Raw genomic sequence first — 16,392 nt, 5'->3', positions numbered from 1 at the left:
ATCATGTAAAGTGGGGTTCATAGTGCCCCTTGCCACATCAGAAGATTGCTGTGAGGATTAAGTGAATTAAAATGTGTTAATGTCTTAGACCTCATGGTTGGAATGTGATAATGTTTCCATTACAGTTTGTGGAGCTATGGTTATTCTTGTTATTGCTGTGATTTTGCACCAGACAATCGCTTGTGTAGGGGTCAAGAGCAGGCTGCCCCAAAGTGTGCCTCTTGGGCATACCGATTATTTTAACTGAAAGTCCCGTCAGGGTGCCTGGGTGGCTTAGTCCCTTAAGCGGCCGATTTCCGCTCAGGTCATGATCTCCAGGTTCAGGCCTGTTTGACGTCCTGCATTGGGCTCTCTGCTGTCAGCATGGAGCCTGCTTGGGATCCTCTGTTTCCCTGTTTACCTGCCCTTCCCCTGCTTGTGCGCTCTCTCTCTCTCTCTCTCTCTCTCTCTCTCTCAAAAATAAATAAACATTAAAAAAGTCACTTCAGAGACAGTCTGTGCAAGAAGGACACTCAAACCCTCCTCCGCCCCCCTGAGAGAAGGAATACATATCCCATGTGAAAAGGGATGCAGGAGGGAAAGAGACACCCTTATCATCAGAGGTGGGAAATTTAGAAAAGAGGAGGCTGTATAACAACCCTTATTACTTTTTACTAATTTACTACCCCAGCCCAAAATCTGTTTAAAATCCCTTATGAATTGAAGCCTCCCAGTGTTAAGTTTTCTTTGTCCTGTCAATACCTCACAGACTTATTGTCTATTTGTCTGAAAAGTATAAAAACTGCCTGCCTGGTCACTTCTTTGGTCTTAATTTCATTCCTGGGCCTCTGTGCACATTTAATAAAACTTTGGTTTTTTTCCTACTGTTAATCTGTGTCCTGTAAATTTAATTGCTCATCCAGCGAAGACCTTCAGGGTAGAGAAGAACTTTCTCTTTCCTTCAGTATCTATTAGTCCTATTTGCAACAGGAAGGATGTGCCTTTGCAGGCACCAGCTGAGGCAGCCCCTGGGAGTCTGGCACTCCCTAGGAGAGCAGGCTGGCCTGAAGTTTGCTGAGCACAGGTCTTGGCAGGTCTGAAGGAGCCCATGATGAAGAAGGGACACCTTTTTCACAGTCCCTGGCTGTCAGGTTGTGAGGGACTCTAAAGGTCATCTTGTCAGTTGTTTTCAACAACTGTAAGCTTGGGGGAAAAAAAGCCAAATGAAGTTTTCTTTGATTCCAGAACAAAATACTAATCTGGCTAATGCCCCACATGTTATTAAAAACTGAACCCAAGAGGGCCAGACGACCTGTTCAAGTTCACTCTGTGAGTTAAAGAAAGGAAGGAGCATGGCACTATTTCTTTCATACCTCTGGTCAAAATCATTTTATGGTCCCTCCTTTCTGACAGGGTAATGTAAACAACTCAGCAAGCACAGCAACCAGGGCTTTCTACAATCTCCCTCCAAGTTACCTTTTCCCATAGAATGAGCCCAAGTGGTCAAGGTATGGGCTTGCTTCTTGGGTTTGCCCATCTTGGAGCCTTTGCCCACGCTTTCCCTTCCCTGCTCTTGACTACTGCAATTCCACTAGCTTTTAAGACGCTTATCCAGGCTAGTTCTTCCAGAAGGCTTCTTGCTTCTTCAGACCAGAAATCACATTTTCCTCCCCCAAGTGCCCAGGAACTTTACCTGGGCCTCTTGGTGGCTCGTCACTGCTCCCCCCCCCCCCCCCCACCGCAATCTCCCTCCCAACCCTGACTCTCCAGGCTGTGCCTCACCTGTCAGGGCTCAGGATATCCAGGAGCACACTGAGGGCACCTTTTTGTCTGCACAAGAAAGGAAGGGCAGGAGCCACACCGGGGCAGGGCTGAGTGAACACAGGCAGCATTCCCAGCCTGGGAGGGCGGCTGCTCTTCCCTCAGCTGGGCTTGAGATATTTCTCAGACTGGAAAATCCCCATGTCTTCACACTGACTGAAACTACCCACTGGTGCAGCCCTGTGATTTCTCACAGGCTGGTTCCATCTTCTTTCCAGGCCATTCATTGCTCTCACCTTCCAGTGCCCCGTCCCCATCAGTGAGAGTTGGGGAAAGACATTCTTCACCATCAAAGTTCCCTTGCCACTCTTGGAGGCTTTTGTGCCCTTCTCACTGTGGAGGCCACAGCCAAGGTTGGGGGCACCACTCCCCTGCCTAACCCCTACCTGTGCTCCCTGGCTCTTCCTCTATCTCTGTGGCTTCTTTCTTCCCCACTTTGGCTGTGTTTCCTCTCTCTCTTTTGTATGTCTTCCTCCCACCAGTGCCTGTCTCTCTTTTTCTCCTTCTCTCATGCTGCCTCCCCCTCTCTCCTCAGTGCTTCTCATTTTCTGTCTCTTGCTGCACTTCTACTTCTGTGTCTGCCCTGATTTTGCCCTTTCTCTTTTGCTTTCTCCAGCATGCAGAATATGGCAGCATGAAAGAACAGCCAAAAGGGGTCTGAGACTGTAGACCCCTGCCACTTCACCCCACTTTGCCCCAGGGCTTCCAGGTGGCTCTGGGGAATGCACACATTTTCCAGAGCTTAGAGCCACACAGAAGCAGAGGTGGGACAGGTGTTTCTGGCCCAGCAGGTTCTTCCTGGCAGGTCTGACTAAGGGCAAGGCCTTAATTAGAAATGCTGGCTGGGAGAGAAGGGAAGGTGTTATTATCTGGGAAGAGTGGTAGGTGGGGTGGGAGGTCCTGTGAGGTGTGGCAGGGACTTCTGGGGGACTTTCTGCAGAAGCTAGAGTAAGAAGTGCCTCTTCATGGTAGGGAGCTGGAGGATCCTTCTCAGGGTGTCTGGGAGCACTTTGGTACCCAAGAGTGATGCAGCTGTCTGCATGTGCGGCGAGCTGGGAAATTTCTTAACTCATCCTCCAGGCTCAGCTCGTGAGTTCCTTCTTCTCAGAATCCATCTCTTGAGGCCCCAGAATTAGGATTCTCCTATTCAGTTCTTCTTTGGCACTCTGTTCATCTGTAATTATTTTTTACATAATTATAAATCTGTATGTGTACCCATGTGTATATATGTTTTATATGGTCTGACCCACTAGATTCTGAGTGTTATGAGAGTGGGGACCATGTTTCCCCCATTCATGTCTCTATCTCCTCCTGGTGCATAGTAAGTGCTCGGTAAACATTTTAGACATGGAGAATTCCAAGGGGGAACAAGTGCTGTGATTGTTTAATGACTTGTCTTGGAGCAAGTGGCAAGTGCAGTTTGTCTGGTCTGTCCTGGATGGGGTCCCTTCCACTGGCTCATCACATGGAGGATGGGAGAGGGAGAAGGAGCCAGGGTGTGAAGATGGGGGGATCAGAAGGAAACTGACCTGGGTCAAACCAGATCACAGCAGAGCCACAGAGTGGACACCCATATGTGGATAATTGAGATAGCTGAGTGCCTAATATACTCAGTGGTCTTTTCTTTATGCAGACTCTGTTGAGCACATGATATACATGATTTCATTTAATCTTCAAGACAGGTCTATAGGGCTCTTTGACAGCTGAGGAAATTGAGACTGGGCTTGGAGAGATTATGTCACCTTCTTAAGGTCACATAGCTAGTGCATGCCAGCACTGAGGTGAGTCTCTGTTCTCCAGGCTGTTCTCTAGGTTGCTCACATTCCTTTTACAATGGGTGGAAAAAGTACCCAGGGGTCCCTTACTCAGACAAAGTTCGTTGGAACAATTACTTCCCTTGATCCAACAATATTCTTTAATTTATAAGGTGATACCTGAAAAATCCTGTGTAAGTGGTATAGTATTGAATTCATGTTGTAATAGTGATAGCGATAGCAAACAAAGAAACAAACAGACTCTTATACAGAGAACAAACTGGTAGTTGGCAGAGGGGAGATTGGTGGGGGGGTATGGGTGAAATATATAAAGGAGATTAAAAGGTACAATCTTCCTGTTCTAAAGTAAATAAGTCACAGAGATGCCAATACAGCATAAGGAATATATTCACTAATATTGTAGTAACATGTGGTGACAGATGTTGACTATACTTACTGTGGGGAGCCCTGAGTAATGTACATAATTGTTGAATCACAATGCTGTATACCCGAAACTAATATAGCATTGCATGTCAATTATGCTTCAATAAAAAAATAATATTAGCAATGCCTTCCAAGACTGCCTTTTGGTTACACCATCTGCTCCACTGGCCCAGTGGGTCTTTCCATCACAACTGCTACTAACCCACCTCTTACCCCTTCATGCCCTCATCAGGCCCATTTTTCAACCTAAATGTGGGACTCCAGTTTGTCTTGATTTAGTATAATAGCAGTATTTCCTCATAGTTAAAATCTATTGAAATCTTTTGGATTTTTATTTCATCATTGTCTATGAGTCATAGCTCCTTCTTCTTCTTCAGCATTTTACTCAAATCCTTCATGGTCACCTCCCAGACATCCACAGGCATTGTACAACCAGATCCAGGCACTCCTACATACATTGCCCCATTTTACCTTTGCAAAAAGGTGCAAGGAGGACACTGTGCTCCCATTTCCCAGATGAATAAGTGAGGAGATGTGGTCAAGAACCTAGACTGAGGCCCCTCCCCCTGCACCACCATTGCCTTGTATAGTTTTTCCAGAAATCTACCTTAAAGACAATTAAGTCATCTAGCAGTCATCTTCTAGCCACAAATCTCTGCTGTTTGTTGCAGAAACTACAAATATGATAGATAGCAAGTGCTATTGATCATTCATTCCCTATAATTCTGCAAATGCTAAAGGGAGACACAAATTGTGGCTAAAGTGTGTGCATGTGTGTGTGTGTGTGTGTGTGTGGTGTGCTGTGTGTGGTTCATGGGGTGTGTGTGGGGGGTGGGTGTGTGTGGTATGTGTGTGGTATATACGTGTGTGTGTGGTATGTGTGTGTGGTGTATGTGTGGTGTATATGTGTGTGTAGTATGTGGTATATGTGGGTATGTCTGGCGTGTGTGTGGAAGATGTGTGTGGTGTGTGTGGTATGTGGTGTGTGTGTGTATGTGTGTGTGTGTGTGGTGTGACAATGTCATTGTTCATTCCTATCAATTAGTCCATTTCATTATGGAGCACCCATAGACATTATTTCATTTTATGTCAGCACTCTTATGAACCCCAATATGGAATTTTTATTCTTGTTTTTTACTAAATTAAACTCCATTCTTAACTATTCTCCCTTCTTATTCTTTTTACATACATGTCATGAGATTCACATTTTAGGTGTGCATCTTCTGGTCTGGTGGCCATGGATCTGGATGTGGCCCCTTAACTCTTCAAGTTATCTTTGGGTACCCCAGCATGTTACTGACCCAGGCACACAGGGAATAGTGTATGTATATAGTAAGCCAGAAATGACAAGTCCAAGGACTTTTCTGAGTGATGTGTGGTTTGTGGAGGGTGGATAGAGCTTCATGATCTGTAGACTTCTGGTGTTTGAGGAAATTAAAGGTATGTTGCTACTTAAAATCAGAGACTCTTGGTTTGGATTCTAGCCCAGTGAAGCCAAGGATACTTTGTTGAACTCTTTCAGTTTGTTATTCTGTCAGATTTATTTGTTTGTTTGTTTTGTTTGTTTATATTTATTTTTATATGAAATTTATTGTCAGATTGTGTTCCATACAATGACCCAGTGCTCATCCCAACAAGTGCCCTCCTCAATGCCCATCATCCACCCACTCCTCCCTCCCCCCCCCCCCATCAACCCTAAGTTTATTCTCAGTTTTGAAGAGTCTCTTATGGTTTGGCTCTCTCCCTCTCTAACTTTTTTTTCCTTCCCCTCCCCCATGGTCTTCTGTTAAGTTTCTCAGGATCCACATAAGAATGAAAACATATGGTATCTGTCTTTCTCTGTATGATTTATTTCACTTAGTGTAACACTCTCCAGTTCCATCCACGTTGCTACAAAAGGCCATATTTAATTCTTTCTCATTGCCAAGTAGTATTCCATTGTGTATATAAACCACAATTTCCTTATCCATTCATCAGTTCATGGACATTTAGGCTCTTTCCATAATTTAGCTATTGTTGAAAATACTGCTATAAACATTGGGGTACAAGTGTCTCTATGCATCAGCACTCCTGTATCCCTTGGGTAAATTCCTAGCAGTGCTATTGCTGGGTCATAGAGTAGATCTATTTTTAATTTTTTGAGGAACCTCCACACTGTTTTCCAGAGCGGCTGCACCAGTTTGCATTCCCACCAACAGTGCAAGAGGGTTCCCGTTTCTCCACATCCTCACCAGCATATATAGTCTCCTGATTTGTTCATTTTAGCCACTCTGACTGGCATGAGGTGGTATCTGAGTGTGATTTTCATTTGTATTTCCCTGATGAGGAGTGACGTTGAGCATCTTTTCATGTGCCTGTTGGTTATCTGGATGTCTTCTTTAGAGAAGTGTCTATTCATGTTTTCTGTCCATTCTTCACTGGATTATTTCCTGTCAATTGATGCAGAAAAAGAGTTTGACAAAATTCAGCATCCTTTCTTAGTAAAAACCCTCGAGAAAGTTGGGATAGAAGGAACATACTTAAACATCACAAAAGCCATTTATGAAAAGCCCACAGCTAATATCATCCTCAGTGGGGAAAAACTAAGAGCTTTCCCCCTAAGATCAGGAGCACGACAGGGATGTCCACTCTCACTGCTGTTGTTTAACATAGTGTTAGAAGTTCTAGCATCAGCAATCAGACAACAAAATGAAATAAAAGGCATCCAAATTGGCAAAGATGAAGTCAAGCTTTCACTTTTTGCAGATGACATTATATTATACATGGAAAACCCAATAGACTTCACCAAAAGTCTGCTAGAACTGATACATGAATTCAACAAAGTAGCAGGATACAAAGTAAATGTACAAAAATCAGTTGCATTCTTAAACACTAATAATGAAGCAACAGAAAGACAAATAAAGAAACTGATCCCATTCACAATTGCACCAAGAAGCATAAAATACCTAGGAATAAACCTAACCAAAGATGTAAAAGATCTGTATGCTGAAAACTATAGAAAGCTTATGAAGAAAATTGAAGAAGATATAAAGAAATGGAAAAACATTCTGTGCTCATGGATTGGAAGAATAAATATTGTTAAAATGTCAATACTACCCAAAGCAATCTACATATTCAATGCAATCCCAATCAAAATTGCAGCAGCATTCATCTCGAAGCTGGTACACGCAATCCAAGAATTTGTATGGAACCACAAAAGACCCCAAATAGCCAAAGTAATATTGAAGAAGAAGACCAAAGTGGGAGGCATCACAATCCCAGACTTTAGCCTCTACTACAAAGCTGTAATCATCAAGACAGGATGGTATTGGCACAAAAACAGACACATAAACCAATGGAATAGAAAAGGGATTCCAGAATTATACCCACAAAAGTATGGCCAACTAATCTTTGACAAAGCAGGAAAGAATATCTAGTGGAAAAAAGACTGTTTCTTTAACAAATGGTGCTGGGAGAACTGGACAGCAGCATGCAGAAGAATGAAACTAGACCACTTTCTTACACCATCCATAAATATAAACTCAAAATGGATAAAGAACCTGAATGTGAGACAAGAAACCATCAAAACCCTAGAGGAGAAAGCAGGAAAAAACCTCTCTGACCTCAGCCACAGCAATTTCTTACTTGAGACATCCCCAAAGGCAAGGGAATTAAAAGCAAAAATGAACTATTGGGACCTCATGAAGAGAAAAAGCTTCTGCACTGCAAAAGAAACAGTAAACAAAACTAAAAGGAAACCAACAGAATGGGAAAAGATATTTGCAAATGACATATCAGACAAAGGGCTAGTATCCAAAATCTATAAAGAACTCACCAAAGTCCACACCTGAAAAACAAATATTCTGCCAAATTTAGGTAATGAAATTCTCTGGGTTGGTATTTAAAAGAGAAAAGAAGGGGGCGCCTGGGTGGCGCAGTCGGTTAAGTGTCCGGCTTCAGCCAGGTCACGATCTCGCGGTCCGTGAGTTCGAGCCCCGCGTCAGTCTCTGGGCTGATGGCTCGGAGCCTGGAGCCTGTTTCCGATTCTGTGTCTCCCTCTCTCTCTGCCCCTCCCCCGTTCATGCTCTGTCTCTCTCTGTCCCAAAAATAAATAAAAACGTTGAAAAAAAATTTAAAAAAAAAAGAGAAAAGAGGAAGAACTTGCAATGTTACAACTAAGTGGAAATATAAAACACATATTCTCACACTTGAGTAACCTCACTTACGGAGGTTTCCATCTGGAGATAGGAGGAGGGGGGGATACACTAAGGAAATGACATGAGTTGAGACAGGATCCTACTGGTCATGGTCTGTGGTTCTCTGGGCCTTCTCTGCCTGAAATGTTCTCCCACACCCCCCTCCATTTTTTTTTTTTTTTTTTTTTTTTTGGCCTGGCCAATTTCTATACATTCTTTAGTTCCTTGTCTAAACATCATGTCTTCAGAGAGGAACTCTCTCCCTACCATCCACTAACCACATACTGTTTCAGAACTTGCTACTTTCCAACACTGCATGATTTGGGACTATATTTTTAATTCTGCGATCTTCATTTTATACTGTTTTCCTCACTAGACATTAGTTTTACAAGGCCAGGGACCTCCCCAGTGTATCCCTAGCTCCTGAGACAGTGTCAGGTACAGTAGCACATAATGGCAGTCCAACATGTATTTGTGGAATGAATGAATATTCTTGGTATCTTCTCTGCAGCTGTGGGGTTGAATTAGGTGACCCCGGTATTTTCCAGTTATAAGGGTCCCAGTGTGTGCTCTGACTCCAGTAGAGATTAGGGTAGAAGGTGGGTGAAGGAACAACAGCAGAAGGGAGCTGGAATCCTGCCCCAGCTTGACCAGGAAGGGGTGCAGGCGGGCTGGCTCCCTGGCCAGGGCGGGGGCCATGCCAGCCCTGGTGGGTGTGGAGTTGGAGTACCTGGGGCCAGCGTATGGGTCCTGGCAGGCACAGGCGCAGGCACAGGGAGGAAGGGAGAATGGTTGGAGATGCGTGCAGACTTCCTGGGCCAGTTGCTACAGGGGCCTATCACGGTGTATCACGTGTTGGCATCTCGTACTTGTGGCCACAAAACTTCTTGGCACATCAGATGACTAGTGGCAAGGTGGCCTTTCCTGAGATGGAGGTTACAGGGGTGCCCTGCCTGCCATCCTGATGGGTTCCCAGCACTGCCCTGGGGCAAATCTGCTTGCTTTGGTTGGCTTCTGCTTCCTGGGCCCTCACAAACAGCCCCACATTCCACTGCCTTCTCCAGGCTTCGCTCCCCACCTTCTTACTGTCACCTTCCTGCCACCTTGCAAATATGCCTGCAACCCCATTCCCAAAGTTCTCTTCACATCAGCCTCTGGGGTGATGACTCCCCTCTTCATTAAGGTCCAACTTTCTACACCTTCCCTTGATTTCCTGCTGTGCTCCTTTGGAATCCTCCTTTTTGTTTTTCATTTTTTTAACATTTATTTATTATTGAGAGACAGAGAGACACAGAGTGTGAGCAAGGGAGGGGTAGAGAGGGGGAAAGACACAGAATCTGAAGTAGGCTCCAGGCTCTGAGCTGTCAGCACAGAGCCCAAAGCGGGGCTCGAACTCACAAACTGTGAGATCATGACCTGAGCCGAAGTCGGTCGCCTAACCGACTGAGCCACCCAGGTGCCCCTGGGATCTTTTTAACTCATCACTTTACCTCCCAAATTTATATTTATAGCCAAAACATCTTTCCTGAACACAAAGTTCCAATTCTAAATCTGTGCTTTTCTCCATTTGGATATCTAATGGCATCATAAACATTCATGCCTGAAACTGAGCAGATAAAACTTCTAAAACTTCTCCTACCAGTCTTCCCCAGCTCAATGAAGGGAAATAGCATGCTTCTAGTTGCTCAGGCCAAAGCCCTTGGGCAACGCCTTTCTTTCTCTCATTTTCTTCATCTGGCTAACTCTACCTTCAAAGTGCATTCAGCATTCAGCCACTTGTCAGCACCTCCTTTACTGCCACTCTGGTTCAGGTCACCACCATCTGTCACTTGGAATGATGCACTGGTCTCCTAACTGATCTGCTGAATATGCTGTCCTCATCCCTGGAACCTATTCTCAACACATAAGCCAGAGAAATCTATTAAAATCCAAGTTAGATCACAATTCTCCTGTACTCTGAACCCTCTGATGGCTTCCCATTTCACTCAGAGTAAGAGCCCAAGTTCTTATATGGCCTCAAAGATCCTACACAAACTGGCTTTGTTTTGCTTCCAGCCACTTCTGCTACTACCTCTCCTCTCTCTCACTTCACTCCAGCCTTACTGGCCTCCCCCACCACACACACACACACACACACACACACACACACACTCCTTTCAGTGATGCTGTTTCATCCATTTGTAATACAGTTAGATTTAAAAATTACACTATGCATTCTATTTTGGAATTCTTCTTACCTCCTAAATTATTTTTTTTTTAGTTTCATACACTTAGGATCGTTCTTGCTATAGTATAGTTCAAAGGGTTTTGACAAAGCACAAGTGCAGTATCACACAGAATAGTTTCACTTCTCCCCAAATCCTCTCTGGTTCACCTACACAACCCTCCCCTCAAACCCTGAACTCCTGGCAACCACCGATCTTTTTACGATCTCTGTAGTTTTGCCTTTTTCAGAATGCCATATAATTAGAATCATACGGTAGATAGCCCTTTCAGACTAGCTTTCCCCCCTTATCAATATGCATTTAAGGGCCACCCATGTCCATTTCTTTTTAATTGATGGGTAACTGATGTACCACAGGTCACATAGCCACCTATCAAAGGGCATCTTGGTTGCTTTTGGTTTTTAGAGATTACGGATAAAACTGCTATAAGTTTTTGTCTGTATATAAGTTTTCAAATCAGGTCCCTAGAAGCATGACTCCTAGTTAATATTGTAATGCTATATTTAACTTTATGAGATTATTATCTTCCAAAAGAGCTATACAATTTTGTGTTTCCAAAGCGTTCAGTGAATGAAAGTGCCTGTTGCTCCTCATCCTCTCCAGCTCAGTTTTGTTTTGTTTTTTTTTCAGATTCTAGGCAACCCAACAGATATGTAGTAGTATCTCATGACTGTTTTATTCTTTATTTTTTTTAATGTTTTATTTATTTTTGAGACACAGAGAGACAGCGCATGAGTGGGGTTGGGGCAGAGAGAGAGAGAGAGACACAGAATCTGAAGCAGGCTCCAGGCTCTGAGCTGTCAGCACAGAGCCTGATGCGGGGCTCGAACTCACAAACTGTGAGATCATGACCTGAGCTGAAGACAGTCACTCAACCGACTGAGCCACCCAGGCACCCCTCTCATGACTGTTTTAGTTTGCAATTCCTTAATGATAGATGGTGATCCATCTCTGAGCTCCAGATCCATTTGTGCAATGGACTGAGCAATGACCATCCTAGCTTTCAAGTGTCCAGCAGTAAGTGTACCTCCTTTCCCCCAAAGCCTTTCCATAGATGGAAAACTCCATGGCTCTCTTTCCTCCTCCTCTTCATCCACAGCTAGTATGGAAGGCAGTACTGCTACCGATTCAGGGTGTACAGTTTGGAGCTGGACTGACACTGGGGCCACATCTAAGCCCCAAGGTTATTATGAGGACTTCACAAGATAATGCAGATGAAGTGCTTACAAACAATTAGCTGTAGTCTTCTGGTTTTGAGCTCAGAAATGTCTCCTGACTCTAAAATCTCCTTTCCTTTCCCACACCTGAGTTAATGCCATTGTTTCTCAGCCAAGTACTTCATTAGGCACGTTATTGCCTCCTCATTTTTCATAGTGCTTATGGTGCAACCTTTCTTAAAACAAAGAAAGCAATCAATCAAACAAGAAACAAAGTCTGACCTGTCAGGCCCTTGTTGGATTCTTGTTACCCATAGGATGATATGAAAACTTCTTATCTTGGGACACCAGGCATTTCATTCTCTGCTCTCAGACCTCCCTCCCTTCCTTCCTCATCCCCTTGATTCTCTCTTGACTAAGCCAACACACCTGTTCCCTGAATATACCAGACCCATTCTCAGGTCTGCCTTTGAACATGCTGTTCCATCTCCTTGGGTGTTCCTTCCCTTGCTCCTCTGCCTGATAACCTGATGGCCCTTAAAAACCCAGCACAAACATCACATCTATTTATCCTTCCTCCATCCTCTAAGACAGAGGTCCTTGATTTGAGACCCTGGGAACTCTTCCTTTTCATTCTGTGTTAGGATTTTACCTTATTTCCCAATATCGCCTATGAAGTTGTGGGCTTTGAGGAGGGTGACATTCTGTATTATTTTGAGATGCTCCTCCAGCTTATAAGGGATCAGTAAACATCTGTGCCATGGTTCATAAACTAATGGTATTGTTATCTATTTGTTTTTCCACTAGAAGTTGAGTTCCAGAAGGGCTAGGACCTGTGTCCATCTATCTTTGTGTCTTCAAGGTAGAGCCCATTCCTGAATGTGGTAGTTGCTTAATAGTTTGTGTGACTGAGCAGGAAAGTGAGAAAATGAGCCCATGAATAAGGGTAAAAGGATGCCCTCAGGTTACAATTGCATGGATGATCCTAGAGTGTGAGGGGATCAGACTGGGTTAGACCCCAGCAAAAAGATCTAGGAGTCTGCTGGAAGTTCCTTGAAGCAGAATTGCCTTAGTCCATGGGAATGACTTCCTGGTTTTTCCCTCCAACCCCTGTCCCTACACCTATCCATTCCTCCTCTACCATGATGGGTTTTTCCTCAATTATAAGGTGATGTTAAAATAGACAACAAAAATAATAGAAATAAAGATAAACTTGGTGTCTCAGGATAGATTAACTAATCTCTCAGAACCTCAGTTTCTTCATCTGTATCTATAAGATAGTTGCTGTGGGAGATTCATTTTGTTTACAACAGTGATGGAATGACAGTCCTTTTAGTAGTATGAAATTGTTTGTTGGTCTTAATTAACACAATTTATTTCTCTTAATATTTTTGTATTTTCTTAAAAAAAGCAAGTGGCTTCATAAAGGTAATGACCAAGTGGGTCTCAATAAATGTCAATGAGGAGCCCAAGATGGCCCAGCTGGTAAGGGAACAGACTAGGTTCTGCAAACAAGCCCATCTGACTTCAAAGCCAGTGTACTTTTTTCTAATCTGACGTCCAGTAGAGATACAGGGGTACTCTACCACTCTTCTGTGGAAACTATGACAAAGACCTGTGAGCCCTTGTCAGAAAATACCACAAGGGTACCTGTAAAGTGTCGAATGTAGGCAAACGCTTGCAGGTCTAGGAAGGAAACCTCCAAACTTTCACTCCAAATGACATATAGAGAAGGTGCAGGGCTACTGCTTACTAGTAGGAGGCAGGAGAGTCTGTTTGTGTTCACCAGTGTGGGATGCAGGAGGCAGGAACACTGAGTCAGGGACTCTCAAGTAGGTTGAAATTGTAAAGCAGCAACAATGACTTCCTTCTATCTTGATAGGGATTTATAACTAAGAGTGCCACAGCAGTCATGTGAGATGGACTTTATTGCCCCTATTTTACAGAGACTCAGGTTGAATAATCTATCTAAGGTCACACAGGCTTACAAAACTTGTGTCCCCAAATCCGATTATTTTACTGCACATCTTGGGCTCTTTCTGGCACATCACACTGGTAGGTCAGACAATTTTAAACACATGCACACACACACACACACACACACACACACACACACACACGAATATTGTGAGACTTTCCAGCAACAGAGAACTCCCCACCTTGAAATGCTTTCTTCAGGAGCAGAGAGAGCAGATTAAAACAAAAACAAAAACAAAAACAATGATTTATTTCATTTTATTTAGGGGGTTTTTGGCTTATTTTTTTCAGTTTTTATATTTATTTAAATTTTGGTTAACATGCAGTGCAATATTGGTTTCAGGATTAGAATTCAGTGATCCAACCCTAACATACAACACCCAGTGCCCGTCAAAATTGCCCTCCTTAATACTCATCATCAATCTAGCCTATCTCACACCCACATCCCTCCATCAATCCTCAGTTTGTTCTCTATCATTAAGAGTCTCTTGTGGGTTATTTCCTTCTCTTCTCTCCCCCTTTTCCCTTATGTTCATCTGTTTTGTTTCTTAAATTCCATATATGAGTGAAATCATATGATATTTGTCTTTCTCTGATTCACTTATTTCACTTAATACATTCTAGCTCCAACCACATAGTTGCAAATGGCAAGATTTCATTCTCTTTGATGGCTGAGTAATATTCCATTACACACACACACACACACACACACACACACACACACACATAACTTTGAAGGAAACTGTCCAGGTGCTACTGCTTCTTCTGGGTCTGGATGCAGAATTTAGAGAAGGCTTTTGTTATTCATTTACCAAATAAATGCTAGTTATCTACTGAGTAGTCAAAAAATCCATGTCTTGGTCATCTTGGGCTAAATACCATAGATTGTGTGGCTTAAACAACAGATAATTATTTTCTTACAGTTCTGGAGTCTGGCAGTCAGATCAGGGTGCCAGCAGTGTTGGGTTCTGCTGAGAGCCTCTTCCTGGTTTTCAGGCAGCTGCCTTCTTGCTGTGTCCTCACATAGCAAGGAGATAGAGAACACGTCTCTTCTTATAAGGGCAATATCATGAAGGCCCATTCTCATGACCTCATCTGAATCTAATTCTCTCCCAAATGCCCTACTCTAAATATCATCATACTGAGGAGTAGGGCTTCAATATATGAATTTGGAAGGGACATAATTCAGTCCACAGCAGTCTAGATGATAGTTAGTATAAAGTTATATCCTATGGTATTGTCATTTATAAGTAATATATATTTGGTCTTCATCCTTGTTCCTGGCACAGAGCTCTCCTAAAACTCTTGGAATTTACTATGAAGAGGCCTATAAAGATGTCTTTTGTAATGTGTTAGTGAGGCAACTTTTGGGAGGCACCTGAGGATGGGGGCAGGTTGCCAGGGGCACAAACCCTGTGATTAGAGAGGGTTGGAGATTTCAGTCCCCATCCCACTCCCTGCCCCCACATAAGAATTATTATCTACATTTTGTGTGTGAGAAAGGAGATGGCAGAATTTAGGGAAATTGACATGTTCAGGGTGCTGTTCTCTGTGTCTGACTACCTTGGTCGCCAAATCATAAAATACTAGTACAACTTACAGCCTGCCTTGTGATGGTCATATCATAGAATTTATCACTGTCAGAGCTGGAGGGACTCAGATAAAATATAATTCTGTTTTTCAAAGAATGCACTTTGAAAATCTGCATCAGAAATACCTTGGGAAATCATTAAAATGTAAATTCCTAGGTTCTACTTCAGGTCTATCATACTCTCTGAGAGGTGAAAATTGGGAATATGTACCTAAAATTAACATTCCAGGTAATTTTTATATACACACAAAGATTTAGGGGTACTGATTAGTTTATCCCTTCTTTCTTACAACTAGGACATTTAGGTTCAGAGATGACACCTAGCAAGTTGTATGAGGACACGTGACTTCCATTTGAATTTGCACTGGTATTTGGGTCTCCCAGATCACCTCATCCAGGACTCTAGATCTGACTCTGGCCCTGAGCAGTGACCTTAGCTAAATGAGTGTAACTATTCTGGGCCTCAGTTTCTTCATTGATAAGATGGCATAATTTCCACTCTGTCTACTTCACAGGAGTGAAAAGTCAAGTAGGAAGCAGCCATGGAAGGTGCTTTGTAAATTGTCATTGTTGTTATTACATTGTTGTGTATCTGAAATGAGAGCTCTGGACACAGGGCAAGAGACCAAGAGAAGGGTAGCCAAAAAAAAGTAAAAGCATTCCAAATGAATAGACACAGTGAAGAAAAGAAAATGACCAGAAGAGCTGAACTTGAGCTGTGTGGATGTATGTGTATATGTGTGTGTATGTTCATCTTCTTTTATCCATAGTCAATGAAAATAGATTTTGCTTTCAGAGAGAATGGAGGCAAAACAAATGGAGTCAGGGGCTGTGGCTTTAGAATTGATGTGTGGGGTAGAATTAGCACAATTCAGGAAAGACTTCTAAGTTAGCTTCTCACCTGAATTGAAAAACTCCAGTAGCCATGTTGCCTAAGAACCAACTTCTTGCAAAAGTTTTCCTAAAAGTCTTTAGTTATGACTCCAACAGTCAATGTAGTGAGAGAGCTCAGATGTTTTTTAAAAGAGGAAACTCACTGGTTCAAACATGGAAGCTATTTTAACGAAATCACAGGAAGATTTCTAAATGAGAATTGGCATTGCCTTGAAAGGTCAGAAGAATAAAATCTTCTGAATATTTACTGTACAGAAATCTTCTTCTCCAATACCTTTCCCACTCTCTCAAAATAATACAGGATCCCCTTATGCAAACTGGTGCAGACACTCTGTTATGGTTTTTTTTTTTGTTGTTTGTTTGTTTGTTTGTTTG

Source organism: Puma concolor, chromosome A1, assembly GCF_028749965.1.
Source record: "Puma concolor isolate L17-30 chromosome A1, mPumCon1.1.hap2, whole genome shotgun sequence".
In the NCBI taxonomy this organism is placed as follows: Eukaryota; Metazoa; Chordata; class Mammalia; order Carnivora; family Felidae; genus Puma; species Puma concolor.
This window is presented reverse-complemented; position numbering follows the sequence as displayed.